Source organism: Danio rerio, chromosome 13 (assembly GCF_049306965.1).
Source record: "Danio rerio strain Tuebingen ecotype United States chromosome 13, GRCz12tu, whole genome shotgun sequence".
Classification (NCBI taxonomy): domain Eukaryota; kingdom Metazoa; phylum Chordata; class Actinopteri; order Cypriniformes; family Danionidae; genus Danio; species Danio rerio.
Window position 1 is genome coordinate 10,580,875 of NC_133188.1, and position 15,543 is coordinate 10,596,417.

Genomic DNA, 15,543 nt, shown 5'->3' on the forward strand with positions numbered 1-15,543 from the left:
CCTGATTATAAAGGGACCAAGCTGAAAAGAAAATGAATGAATAAATGAATATTGCTCAGTCAAGTTGTTGTTGGTCTTTTAAAGGTGAGCTTTTTTGTTTATATTAATATCCTGATTACACGATTCCATTAGCTTTTGTAAAATGTTGCTTTAATAGTATGTAGCTCACTTTAAAAATGCAGTGTGTTTCTTCAGTTGTTTGTGTTGTGAGAATTTGCAACGTGTGCTGTCTTGATGAAGGTTGTTTTTTTAATATCCTGGTGTATTTTGTAATTGCACGTTTTCTTAAATTGCAGTGCGTTAAGCTCTCTCAGCCACTGTAGCAAACAGTAAAATGGATCTAGAAACCCTGAAACAATAAAAGTATAAGATGACTTTTCATTTTAGGCTTTTGACATGTATATAACAAAAAGGCTTTAGCAAGGAAAAACATAAAAAACAACACATGAATGTTTTAACAATAACTAAAAAATATTTATAAAAACTTACGTCACTGTTTTACCCTTGCTTTAAATATAGCTTAAACTATTTTTTATTTTCTAGCTTCTCATTACTATCAGTCTTTATAAACACACAAGTCATTATTTATTAATTTAGCAGTAATTAAAGCAGTAGGAATAACTTCACTTGTCTTGTTTAATCCATTTTCTGAAACCATTTGTATCCTTTTCAACAAACACACAGATAATATAAGATGCCCCTAGACTTACATTATAATTGACAGTATGATACTAACATGTAGACCATTAGCACAGAACATCTTTCAGTTTTGCTTTACTTTAATGATGACTTAAAAGCCTCCAGATTCACTGCTTGCCCACAAAGCCACATGAGTTTGATTGACACGTGCCTCCCTGGTTGTCAGGACATGTTGCTGATTGAGACCTGGCATGCGATTTCCCAGCGAACCCCCATCCCTGATTTTCACTCATCACGAAGCCCTCTGAAAGTCCACGGTGTCTCGATCTGCTCACAACTGATTTCTGAAGCTCTTCGGTTTCCCCCTCGTTCGGCTCCTGCCGCTCGGCCCGCCAACAAATGGAACCAATTTATACCCCTGGAGCAAGGTGGTTTTGATGACATCTAAAATGTTCACAATGTAAACTCTGGATATAAACATTTCAGGTCAGGAAGAGTTTAGAAACGTCTTTCATAAACACGCACGGGGAAGATTTTTGACTTGTTTTTGATAGATAGGCTTGTCGTGTGTTCCAAATGTAATTCAATTTGTCATGCTGTGTCCTGACGGAGAGAAGGGAGAAGGTATGGAAAAGGCAGGAATTAATAGGAGATTATTAGTTGTGGGAAGATGTGTGTGTCTGTGTGTGCTTGGAAGCTTTGATGTCAGAGGAAGTCAAATGCACATTCAAATAATCAAAAGTCAAAGTGAATGTGCATATTTAAAAAAAACTGTGTTTAAGAATGATACAAGCATCCCCTCTGTCACAAGCATGAATGTTTATTTAGCAAGATAGTCTGCTGTGGTTCTGATAACGTTTTAAAAATGTCTATTACTTTTTTTTCTTTGATGCAAAGTATTTAAATACTTTATGGTATATTTGACAATAGTAAAATATATATTCAAATAGGCAGCAACATCAAAGCTTCAAAAAATGCTAATTTATTAAATTCAATTAATATAAGACTTTTAAATTATTACGAAATTCATTTAATAAAATTTAATTTGTGGAGCTTTTGTGTTGCCGCTTGTTTGAATATTTATTATTTAACAGTAGTGAAATTGATTTAAATTAAGTGTTAAATTATATACATGCCATATGGTAACACTTTTCAATACGGTTGTATTAGTTATTGTTAATAAATGCATTTACTGACATGAACAAACAATAACAATATATTTATTACAGTATTTATTGACATGAGTTAATGAAAAGTTGTTCATTAGTTCAAGTTAACTTAAGGTGCATTAACTGTTAACAAGCACGAATTTGGATGTTAATATAAATGTTGAACTATGATTAAAATATGCTGTACTAGTTGAAGTCAAAATTATTAGCCCCTACTCTGTTTATTTTTTCCCCAATTTCTGTTTAACGGAGAAGATTTTTTCCAACACATTTCTAAACATAATAGTTTTAATAACTCATTTCTAATAACTGATTTATATTATTTTTGCCATGATGACAGTAAATAATAGTTTACCATGATGTTTTTCAAGACACTTCTATACAGCTTAAAGTGACATTTAAAGGCTTAACTACGTTAATTAGGTTAAGTAAGCAGGTTAGGGTAATTAGGGATGTTATTGTATAACAATGGTTTGTTCTGTAGACTATCGAAAAAATAGATCCTTTAGCTTAAAGGGGCTAATAATTTTGACCTTAAAATGTTTTAAAAAAAAATTAAAAACTGCTTTTATTCAAGCAGAAATAAAACAAAAAAGACTTTCTCCAGAAGATAAAATATTATCAGACATACTGTGAAAATTTCCTAGCTCTGTTGAACATAATTTGGGAAATATTTAAAAAAGAAAAAGATTCAAAGGGGTTTAATAATTCTGACTTCAACTATATATATATATATATATATATATATATATATATATATATATATATATATATGGCTGAATTATAAAAAAGTTTTTTAAGGATCAAAGAGTAGTACAAGAGTTTTTTTCAATACATTGGAATGTGTTGTTTATTTATTTCTTTTTTTATCAGGTGTTTTTAGTACAATAATAATTGTATAATATATTAAAGAAAAACTTTATTTAAGGATCACTGTGCCCTAAAATAAAAATTAATTGAATTTAATATTTTTGTATTCATATTTCCACTTTTCTTTACACATTTGTCAACTAGAAAAAAAATTATTATTTAAAATATGCATTTTATTATGGCAGTATTTTGACATTTTATTTTTCACTAAAGTCATCTGAAACATTGAGATAGACACTTTAATTGTGGATGCACAAAATTATTTCTGTGTGTATAAAATTACAAATTCAATTTGATGTAGACAAAAAAAAGATACGTCTTATTTTTGACTGATAAATAATAAAAAAAAATTAAATGTGTGCTTTGGGGATTTCCAATGCTGCTAGGCTTTTTTTGTGAAGTACAGCTTATAAAACACAGTAAACTAGGTTTTCTTAACAAGAATGCAAAATTATTTCTTTCAGGTTAAGTTTAGACTTAGGGATTGCATACGGTTTGAACAACATAAAAATGAATGTCCATGGAAAGTCCCCATAAAACATGTAAGCTCAACCCTTCTGTCATTCTTAATCTGCTTGATTTTATATTTACACCAGAACAAACTTGTTTACTGTTAGTGATCTCAATATATTGCTAGATGCGCTGGAATTAAACCTGCACTGCATTTTCCAGTCTTGTGGTTTCAGCGTTAGTGTGAAAGGACAAGTTTAGTGTTAAAACCCTACACTGTAAAAGTCTCTTTCTGCAGCTTGACCATCTTAATTGATCCTCCATTAGGGCTTTATAGACAGTGTGTCCGTCGTCTTGTGCCTCTTTTATAGATACTAATAAAATGTTCAAAGTCCCTGCGCAGCTCCTTATCATGCAGCAGTGTTTTTATGCCCTGCTTTCACCAGGATTGTGATTCTGTCTTTCTACTGTACAGTCTGATGATGAGGGTACGGTTTCACAGCCTCTGCCTTCATGTCGCAGCCTGGCACCATTTTATGTCTGGAAAAAGAGAAAGAGGAAAACAGAGAGGCATTAAAAACTGATATAAAGATGGGGTGGGGGATGCAGGATGGCAAGTTTACTTTCTAATTTGTACAAATCATCTTATATATATATATATACATACACACCCACCCACATTGTATATACACACACCCACACTTCATGAAAAATGTGTAGAATTTTATAGATATATAAATAATTATATATAAATTGTTTCATCTATAAGCAAATGGGCAGTGGGTAGCTCTGTTGCCTCACAGCTAGAAGGTTGCTGGTTCGAGCCTCGACTAGTCAGTTGGCATTTTTGTGTGGAGTTTGCATGTTCTCCCCTTGTTTGCGTGGGTTTCCTGCGGGTGCTCTGGTTTCCCCCACAAGTCCAAAGACATGCGGTATAAGTGAATTGGGTAAGCTAAATTGTTCGTAGTGTATGTGTGTGAATGAGAGTGTATGGGTGTTTCCTAGTGTTGAGTCGCAGCTGGCATCCGCTGCGTAAAACCATACAATGGATAAGTTGGCAGTTCATTCCGCTGTGGCGACCCCTGATTTATAAAGAGACTAAGCTGAAAAGAAAATTAATGAATGAATCTATAAGTGTCTTTGGTTACTTGGTCAAATGGTGCAGTGAGGTAGGGGGTGACAGTATTGAAAAGCCTATTATAGTTTGTGTTCATTTATGTTATTTCTTTCAGTCGTATATTTACATTTCTAGATACAGTAGGGGGAAATTAAACAGATTTAGGAATGAGAAATATGGGGAATTGATAAGATTCATCATTCATTTATGTACACAACGGGAAATTATGTGGATAGACATTGTCCCATGTTGTGTAGTTTGACCTCCTGTAACGTTGCTGGGAATGAAGTTGTGGGCCAGTCATGGTTTTTGTCCCAAGGTGATTTTTAATGCTTAGTATCTGATGACACAAGACCTCATTTTTCCTTGGTAAAAGCAGATACTAAATATTACAACAGATAATGTGTGTGTGTGTGTGTGTGTGTGTGTGTGTGTGTGTGTGTGTGTGTGTGTGTGTGTGTGTGTGTGTGTGTGTGTGTGTGTGTGTGTGTGTGTGCGTGTGTGTGTGTGTGTGTGTGTGTGTGTGTGTGTGTGTGTGAGTGTATGCATTTCATTTGCTCTTGTCATATTTAATCACTTTCATATCTGTCTTTTATATTTGTTTTGTTTTACATCTGAATGAGCAGCTGTGATGGCAGTGTATTACATTATTTTATTTTTGTTTGAATTTGAAACAGAGAAACAAACTGATTATACATTTTTTCTTGAATATTTGTACAGCTGGTGGGACTTTGTTTTAGAAGTAAGTAATTGGTTTATTTTATTTTTTATTTTTTAATTAACATTTACGTGTTGAAATTTGTGCTTTATTTTATTATTATTATTGAAAGATTGAACAAGAACTGCACAATGTGTGGAAAGACTTTGTTTTGCTTAACATTTTATTTAACTAATAAATATGGTGAAAATGACTGCAAAAACACTGAGAAACTTGTGGTCATTTTCACTATTGAATTTAATATGGTATTACATTGCTAATTTGTTAGAAAATAATAATATTAACATTTATCCCGTGTTTAAGCATGGGGAAGGAATGGGGGCGAAATGGTTCTTGCAAGTGTTTGTTTGAGAGTAATATTCTGAATAAACATTAGTTGCAATGACATTTCAATTAGTTGGAAAAAAGAAACAATGTAGTAGATTTTTTAATGTTTTAATATTTATAGATTTTGCTTTGATCCACAATCAAACTACAAATAGCAGATTCAAATGAATTCTGAAAGATCATGCGACACTGAAGACTTAAGCATTGATTCTAAAAATTCTATTCAAATAGAAAATAATTATTGTAATGATATTTTACATTAGTGCTGCTTTTACTGTATTTTTGATTTAAAAAAATAGGTAGGCATTGTAGCTTTTCACTGAAAACATTTCACATAATTGAAACGTTTCCTGAGTACTGTAAAAGCAGTACCGCATTCCTTCTCAAAGTATATTATCTTTAAAAAGTCTTTCTTTCCATAAAGAGATGCAAAAACAACTAAAGCTAAGTGAATAATTTGCTGAAACACCTTAAGCCCCCTTTAAAGCGAATTGCAAAATCAAAGTAGCACTTGCAAATAATTATGCTTGTGTTTTGGAACCAGGCTACGAAAGAAAACAACAATTAACAGCGAAAGTTCCCTCATTCACTAACTTTGTCGACTCGCTCTGATAGCAGAGGAAGTATCTGTTTACTTTGTGATTACGACAATTTTGCTGTCGCGGGGCAGCAAATTCAAACCAGTCGCGAGGCCAGATTACTCCAGACAACGTGAAGCCCGTACGGCCGACTTTTTTATGGTGGCTTCAGAGTAAAATAAACCTTCATACGTAATTACAGAGAATTCTGTATATTTTTGTGTCCGTTTCCCTCCTAACAAAAAGCGTATATTTTAAGGGCCAAGCATGTCACGCTTAACCACCGGCCTACAAAGTAGATCACACATTGGAGGACCTGACCCGGGTCTCTTGTTTATTCAGAACCAGGGTAAAAGGAGCCTTATTCATCGCACATTCCAAATCACATGGACTGTCATATTTAGACAGTTCATATATCCCCGCTTCAGAGTTGCCATGTCGTGAAAACATTATCAAAGTAAATATTATGACTGCAGACACGTTCTTTTATGCAAAGAGCGCTAGTGTGAAGCTGAGTTTGATTTTCGGGCCTAAGGCAGCGGTGAAACGTCCACCAACATGAAAGCACTGAGGCTGCTTAAAAGCATAACCGGGCTATCAGTCGACTCCTGATTGTGTTATTATTTCTTGCTACTGTTTTTCTTATCAGTCAGTCAACATTTCATGTCAGGAAACAAGCCGGAGAGCTGCGTTTGGCTGCGTGCCATGTCGACCTGAAAGCATGCACCTCAGAAACCCCACACGTGTGCGAACGGTGAGATCTGGACAGTGTCCCCGTGGCCAGAGAAGGATGTGAGCAATTACCAATTCTCAAAACACTACTTTACCGTAGTTAAATATATTACACGCCTTACACCAGCACCGCTCGTGGTTCAGTCTCTGTAGGGCTGCGGCCTGGGATACGTGGACCTTACAAAAATCCAGCCACCTTCAACAGGCACAGTCTACTGCAATTAACCAATCACCATCATCATCATCATTAACATCATCATCGTAATCATAAACCCACTGAACGGGCTTTGAAAATGGGGCTTCATACTAATTTACCCCAGCCAGTGTTAGTTTTTGTTTTATATTCAATTATTTCATTGGAAATTAATTTTAATATATGCTTATTTATAAGATATATGACAATATTTACAGATAAAAGAGATAAAGGCAGAGGGGAGAGTGTTGTGTTTCAGGTCTGAATTACAGTTTGATTTATGAACTGTTATTTTGTGTCCGTTTCCCTCCTAACAAAAAGCGTATATTTTAAGGGCCAAGCATGTCACGCTTAACCACCGGCCTACAAAGTAGATCACACATTGGAGGACCTGACCCGGGTCTCTTGTTTATTCAGAACCAGGGTAAAAGGAGCCTTATTCATCGCACATTCCAAATCACATGGACTGTCATATTTAGACAGTTCATATATCCCCGCTTCAGAGTTGCCAAAATGGGGTTTGAAAATGGGGCTTCATACTAATTTACCCCAGCCAGTGTTAGTTTTTGTTTTATATTCAATTATTTCATTGGAAATTAATTTTAATATATGCTTATTTATAAGATATATGACAATATTTACAGATAAAAGAGATAAAGGCAGAGGGGAGAGTGTTGTGTTTCAGGTCTGAATTACAGTTTGATTTATGAACTGTTATTTTGTGTTGAATTGGTGAACTGGTAGCTGAATATTCATGTTTATTTGATGTGACATTGAGATTTTTATTTAAATGTTCTTTTACTTTTTCTACTTTTTTTATATGTCAATGGGGTTGTGAAGGGTGGCACGGTGGCTCAGTGATTAACATTTTCACCTCACAGCAAGAAGGTTGCTGGTTTGAGACCCTGGAGTGTGGAGTTTGCATGCTCTCCTCGTGTTCAAGTAGGTTTCCTCTGGGTGCTTTGGTTTCCTTCACAGTCCAAAGACATGCACTATAGTTGAATAAAATAAATTAAATTGGTCATAGTGTATGAGTGTGTGTGTGTGTATGGGTGTTTCACAATACTGTATTGAAGCTGAAACGGCATCTGCTGTGTAAAACATATGCTAGAGTAGTTGGTGGTTCATTCTGCTGTGGCAACTTCTAGACTAAGCCGAAATAAAAAGAATGAATGACTGAATGAATGGGGTTGTGATATCTTCCAGTTTATTGGATGTTTAAAATCAGTTGGTGTATTCTGACAGCTTTGAGTGTGGCGAATACTATGTTGTTATACTGCAAAAAGTTAGTTTATTACTTAGATTTTTTTATAGTGCAAAATATCTAAACATTATAACAAGAAGTGTCAACAAACTTTTTCAAATTACTGTATGAGTTTATTGAATTAACTTATATTATCTTAAACTGCTTTAAACTGTTTGCATAACTTATAAAATTAAGTTAAAACGTGACTAACTTAGTTTAATAAGTTACAATGAACTAAAAACACATGTTGGCATGACTAATTGTTCAATTTGTTTTTTACATTGTAGGCAAGCAATACATATTGTCTTGTTTTCAGAAATAATATACAATATTAAATGAGTTTTTTCTTAAAACAAGTAGAATAATCTGCCAATGGGAAAAGCAAAATAAATAATCTTGTTTTTCCTTTTGACATAAGATTATTTTCTTACCCCATTGGCAGATTATTTACCTTGTTTTAAGGAAAAACTCACTTCATTTTGGCATATTATTTCTTAAAACAAGACAATATATGTTTTGCTTGTCTATAAAATGCTTCTGGATTTAAGATTTGTAAGATATTTGAACTGAAAACAAGACAAAAAAAATCTAAGTAAGAAAATTATTTTTTAATTATTGTAAGTATTTGGATTTATGTATTTGTTTTTATTTATTTGTTTATTTATTTGTTTATTTATTTCAAATAAATAAATAAAAAATGATCCAATTTTTAATTTTTAACTTTTGTAAACTAACGACATTAAAAGTTAAGAAATGCAATCCAATTTGTTTTTCTTGGTGGGCATGTAAAGGGTTAAAAAGCCTCTATTACGAATTAAATATTTCAGGCTTAAAATGTCATCATAGTGATTGATTGACAGATTTGTCCCCATTTTTGTTTGAACAATCCCTTTATATCATTGTAAATGATGGCAGATAGGAACTATAGTTTATATATATATATATAGGCTACATTTGATATAAATAAATATTATAAATAGGGTTGGGTATAGCAAAAAAAAAATTATATCATTTGATATCAATAATTATTACGATAAATGTCTAATCTTTATATCTATCAATTTTAAAAGAATTTTCAGCATGCCAATGCCTTTGTGCAGCTGATATATAACACATTTTGTGAAATGTTTAAGCTGTCTGACAGCATAAATGATAAAATAATAAACAAAAGAACAACCTAATTCAGCATTTACTGTTAAAGTTTTCAACAACCATACACTTCTATGTATTGCTACATGCATTTACAAAAATCCACAGTCCTTTTCTCAATGCATCTCATAATCGCTACATTCACAGGAGTGTAGAAAGACAGCAAACACAAATCTAGTCTGTCCACAAGCAACAAACATATAATTTGACCACGTGTGTGTCCACCTCAGTAATCCAGCAGACTGATCCTCTCACTAACCAATTCAGGGAGTAATTGCCTTCAGTGCGAGGAAGTGCGCGCACACAGGCCTGGGTGACACTCGCTGCCGCAGCTCAGGAAAAGGCAGACCCCGTTTATTTTCATCCTGGATTTACGAGATGAAACAGCACTGATTGCCACAATTCAAAACCTGGGATGTAATTAGTGAACACGGACATGGCTCGCGCATCAGAGACAAATTAAACAAACAATTATACATTTGTCCCGGGTAACTGCTTCTCGGAAGCTCGAATAAACAAATGACACATGTGAAGTCTGTGCATTAATAAAGATAATTTACTGAGGCTGCCAGACTCAATAAAACAGTCTTCATCGCGATTTGTTTGGGTTGAAGTCTTTTCCTGAAACTAGTAAACTTTAACATCAATTAAAGAAGCATTGAAAACGTAAAGCAAAACAAATATGCGCAAAGTTACTCTTGAAATAGTTTTCCTTTTGTAACAGGGCCTACTCTCAAAAAGCAAGGTGGGAAAAGCCTAAACAGATTATAGGTAATAGCACGTATTTATTTATTTATTTATTTATTTATTTATTTATTATTACCACGACCATAATTATTATTACTATTATTATTATTACTATTATTATTACCACAACCCCCATTAGGCCTATTATTATTATTATTATTATTATTATTATTATTATTATTATTATTATTATTATTATTAATATTATGGTTGTTGTTGTTGTTGTTATTGGTCTATTCGTCTAATTATTATTATTATTATTATTATTATTATCATAATTACTATTCATATTATTATTATTATTGGCCTATTATTTTTTATTATTATTATTAATGTTATTGGCATATTATTATTACTACTATTATTGGTCTGTTCTTCGTCTCATTATTACTATCATAATTATCATTCATATTATTATTAATAATATTATTGGACTATTATTATTATTATTATTGGCCTATTATAATTTTTATTGGTCTATATTATATTATTCACATTATTATCATTATTATTATTCATATTATTATTATTATTGGTCTATATATATATATATATATATATATATATATATATATATATATATATATATATATATATATATATATATATATATAAATTGTCTAAATTGTCTAAAACGTCTAAATTGTAATTATATATAATTACAATTTAGACGTTTTAATTCCTAATGTTCACCTTATAGCATTTTTGTTTATGTTGGATATAAGCAACATTTTCTATCTAACTGATCTCGCAGCTTTAAATCTGAGGTGGTGTGTGATTTATGAACAGGCAGCGGGATTGCGGGCGACGCTTATACTCAATCACCAATTCAAGCTCCTCGACATCACGCTAAACTGAGGGCATAATGTATGAAGGTAAATCCGTTGCGAAACTCGAGAGCTTGCAAATGTAAATGTGAGCACTTGTGATAATAATATTTGTATGTGTAGGTTGAAATGTACACTTACAGCTCTGATGTGAACAGCTGAAATCCTCGATTTGCACACACACACAACAACCCACACACTTGTGTTTTAAATTGGAAGTTGCAGATTAATAGTTGTGTATTTGTAAAATGTCATTCACAAATACAAAGTGACAGACACACGTGTGCAAGGCAAATTTGATTGCATCTTTGCTCTACAACCACAGGTCGGCACTCACAACCTCTCAGATTGGTCAGTACAACTACAAATCTCCCGCGCTCTGACTTTTGCTACACATCTCCCGCGATCTCTGTAGCAGAACTCATCTGTGCACTCGCAGATGCAGAGGCGTGAGCAGCGCGGGGCGGGGGAGGGGCGGGGCAGGTGTAAAGCTGTTTGATTGGCTGAAGCCTGACCAATGAACAATGCCAGCAGCCAACAGGACTGAGGTGCAAAATAATAATTTCCCACGATTATTTCATTAGTTAGGGTTTATTTAAACTCTTTTCTGAAGAGATTCTTGTTAAAAATCATAAATTCTACTGTAATGTACATACCAGTAAAAGAGCAGCAAAGCCAGTTTATTGGCTACAGCCAGCCAATGAGATGGGGTGTTTCTGTTTGTCAGCACACAGGGCAGCTCACGTTGTTGGAGGCCTCGAGCAATCAGAGGGTAAGTTATGATTTTTTAATAATTATCTATATGTTCAATACTGTTAGCTAAGCTAAGGACTGTGCTGGGTGCTTCTCTTGTTTGTTTCTTATATAAGAAAACAGTTATGAGTTATGTAGGAGTTGCTTTCTATCATGTTATATGATTCTAAAGATACGATTCAACCCACATGAAATAAGAAGTTGTAATAGCATTTATAGTAAACAATATTACGTTTTTGAACCATACTAACTATAATAAACTGTATTATACTGTATATTTTGCAGTATCTACAACTTTGTTAATGAATGCAACAGCACACTGTAGTATTAACTAGCATGAACTTTAATGAATTGAAGTATACTTTATATGTAAAACCTAATACATTTTAAAGCAGTTTCATTTCTTTCTAATTTATACATCTACATGCATTACATCTGATTTAGGTCCACAACTTGCATCCTTCAACATGATATGTGTGTTCAAAGGAAGAGCAACTAGGTGAGGGAGACAGTGTCCATCGCTCAGCAGAGGGTCCACTTTGAGCATCTCATCTGCAGGGTTAAGCAACATAAGCTGAACAGTCATCATCTCTCTCTATTACAGCGAGCATCAACCAGCTTTACACAATGGCTTGCTTTCTGACCATTAGTATAGGCTTGAGCAAAGGATTAAAGAGGAGATAACATTTGATGGGTAATGATGAAGTTGGATTTACCACCTCCATCTCATTACGAACAAGGAAAAACCCTGAAATATTTCAATACAAGTAACTAGACATTTGCACTGCACTTATTTGGACTGTAAATTTTATTTGACAAATTACATTTCACTTACAGAACAGGTGTCAAACTCAGTTCCTGGAGGGCTGCAGCTTTGCAAAGTTTAGTTCTAACCCTAATTAAACACACCTGATCAAACTAATTGAGTCCTTCAGGTTTGTTTGAAACTTTCACTTAAGTGTTTTGAAGCAGGGTTGCAACTAAAAACGTGCAGGGTTACGGCCCTTCAGGAACTGAGTTTGACACCCCTGCCTTACAGTAAAGTGTAAAAATACTACATTAAACAATTATCAAAATAAAAGTTGTGTGTGGGTGAGTGTGTGTTTTGTTCAAATCTGTAGTCATCTTGGCAGGTAAAAAGAGAAAATAAATGGTCGGCTTCCTCTTGAATGATCTGAATTATTTTGAAGTGTTTGTAGATGAGCTGGATCATCATGTCATCTTTAGCATAAATAACATCCTTTTCAAGCTATGCAGCTTCTCTGAGTTCCTCATCGACTTGAAACATCCTGATCTCTCCTGTCACTCCATCCTTACAGGAAACTGAGAAATAAAGGTAGTAACTTTCATAATTAAAAAAGTGACATAAAGGACACACTGTACACAAACATGTAAACAGATAGATGGATAGATAGATATGATGCAGGTTATAATAACAAAAACCGGTATGATCTGTAAGAAACTGAAACGCCTAGTGTTATTTTTAATTGCTATTAATGTGTGCGTGTGTGTAAATATACTTCAATTCATTAAAGTTCATGCTAGTTAATACTACAGTGTGCTGTTGCATTCATTAACAAAGTTGTAGATACTGCAAAATATACAGTATAATACAGTTTATTATAGTTAGTATGGTTCAAAAACGTAATATTGTTTACTATAAATGCTATTACAACTTCTTATTTCATGTGGGTTGAATCGTATCTTTAGAACCATATAACATGATTGAAAGCAGCTCCTAGATAACTCATAACTGTTTTCTTATATAAGAAACAAACAAGAGAAGCACCCAGCACAGTCCTTAGCTTAGCTAACAGTATTGAACATATAGATAATTATTAAAAAATCTTAACTTACCCTCTGATTGCTCGAGGCCTCCAACAACGTGAGCTGCCCTGTGTGCTGACAAACAGAAACACCCCATCTCATTGGCTGGCTGTAGCCAATAAACTGGCTTTGCTGCTCTTTTACTGGTATGTACATTACAGTAGAATTTATGATTTTTAACAAGAATCTCTTCAGAAAAGAGTTTAAATAAACCCTAACTAATGAAATAATCGTGGGAAATTATTATTTTGCACCTCAGTCATGTTGGCTGCTGGCATTGTTCATTGGTCAGGCTTCAGCCAATCAAACAGCTTTACACCTGCCCCGCCCCTCCCCCGCCCCGCGCTGCTCACGCCTCTGCATCTGCGAGTGCACAGATGAGTTCTGCTACAGAGATCGCGGGAGATGTGTTGCAAAAGTCAGAGCGCGGGAGATTTGTAGTTGTACTGACCAATCTGAGAGGTTGTGAGTGCCGACCTGTGGTTGTAGAGCAAAGATGCAATCAAATTTGCCTTGCACACGTGTGTCTGTCACTTTGTATTTGTGAATGACATTTTACAAATACACAACTATTAATCTGCAACTTCCAATTTAAAACACAAGTGTGTGGGTTGTTGTGTGTGTGTGCAAATCGAGGATTTCAGCTGTTCACATCAGAGCTGTAAGTGTACATTTCAACCTACACATACAAATATTATTATCACAAGTGCTCACATTTACATTTGCAAGCTCTCGAGTTTCGCAACGGATTTACCTTCATAATAATGTGTCCACTTGGGCTAAAAGCCGGTGTTGGGTTGCATCGCAGAAGCATCTGCCTAATAGATATTGCAGAGACCGAACACACAAATGGGTTTCTCTTAGGATAGTGTGTGCTGTATCACTATACACCGCTCACAGGTACAGTCTGTCTGTATAAATGCTTTATCTTAAGTTTATCCGCCCCGATGAAAACAATCACCCGAGAGTAATGTGCTTAGCTTTAGCTTATTTGGCCATTTAACACCCGCCTCTACCGACATAAATAAGCCTCTCGCTGTAGCCTAAACATTGCACATATTGTTCGCGTTTCTTGAAAGATAAACTAGGCGAAATCAGAGAAGGCCTGTTATAGCGAATGTGAGAAATGTGGATCGACTGTTAGCATCTAAACCTGCTAAACTCACTCATTCAGTCAGACGATTTCCAGATCTGCTTTAATGATTGTTGTCAAATCATATGATTAATGACTACACAACTGCAGCACTAGCTGGAACAGTGAGGGATTTCATGATTTTCATGGCCAAACAAGGCACAGAGAGGAAAGTATTTACTTTAATAATGTAATATAATGTTAGATATTGCCATTCACTCGTTGTCTATGTGTGTGTTTACTAGCTGGCATAACTAAAATGCATAATCAAAACAATCTCAGAGTCAGTTCAGTTGTTCAGTGCTGATTTTCATATATTTCCTTAAAAAATACAGGTGCTAGGCAAAGATACAAAAATACACTGTTACAAATGGGTGTAAAAAATACAGCATATTTTACAGCAGCTAACTGCTTTTCTAACAATAGCAGTTTTCTGTAAAATTTGTGATTTCTGCTGTCACATGATAGTTTTACCAAAGGCGACAGAGTATTTACAGCAGACCAGTAGCCAACCTGGTGAAGGGGATTGTTATTTTTTCTCAAAAGGTGAACCTTTTTGCAGTTATTTGCCTCATTTTTCTATTTAGTTATGAGATTTAAATTTTTAGTGACATTTTAAGGGCTATTTTTAGCTGGATTAGTTTGTTGGATGATCATCGTAACCATACGTTTTGATGTACCAAATATATTTTCTAAAGATGTAGAATAACAAAAATTTGACAATTAACATCATATATCATTAGAAAAAATAGGAATCTGTTAAAGTTTTAAATTAAAAAACTGTAGCCTATTGTCATTTATTAGGCAAATAACAAACTGGCCAGCACATTTAACTTTTCCTCAGTTTATGAATAAAAATAATTAAAACATATAATAATAATAATAATAATAATAATGTAGAGCTTCACAATTTTTCTAGACTCTCTTGTAATTATTATTATTTTTTTTAGAAAATACACGCATAACCACAATAGCCAAAATAGTATTCAATTACATTTTAATATAGTGTGCTTTTGGTGCTTCACCCCTTTTTATTTGTAATTTTTTTGTTTCAGGAGTAGGCCTAAGG

The 15,543-nt window shown here is 34.0% G+C and overlaps 3 long non-coding RNA genes across 5 annotated transcripts in view; 1 reads left to right on the plus strand and 2 right to left on the minus strand.

The window, feature by feature from the left end:
* Positions 1–2,637: 2,637 nt before the first annotated feature.
* LOC103911981 (uncharacterized) overlaps positions 2,638–15,543 on the minus strand; it is a 79,304-nt gene continuing 66,398 nt past the window's right edge. Inside the window, exon 3 of the long non-coding RNA XR_663166.5 lies at positions 2,638–3,668. This is a non-coding gene — a long non-coding RNA (uncharacterized lncRNA). The remainder of the gene's footprint in view (positions 3,669–15,543) is intronic.
* On the minus strand, positions 11,838–13,419 carry LOC141377139 (uncharacterized). The gene is made up of 3 exons (XR_012389176.1): positions 13,373–13,419; positions 12,553–12,838; positions 11,838–12,373 (listed from the first exon to the last, which is right to left on the minus strand). It is a non-coding gene; the product is annotated as an uncharacterized lncRNA (long non-coding RNA).
* Positions 14,150–15,543, plus strand: part of LOC141377137 (uncharacterized) — a 55,687-nt gene continuing 54,293 nt past the window's right edge. For all 3 annotated transcript variants that reach the window (XR_012389170.1, XR_012389169.1, XR_012389168.1), the window contains exon 1: positions 14,150–14,242. This is a non-coding gene — a long non-coding RNA (uncharacterized lncRNA). The remainder of the gene's footprint in view (positions 14,243–15,543) is intronic.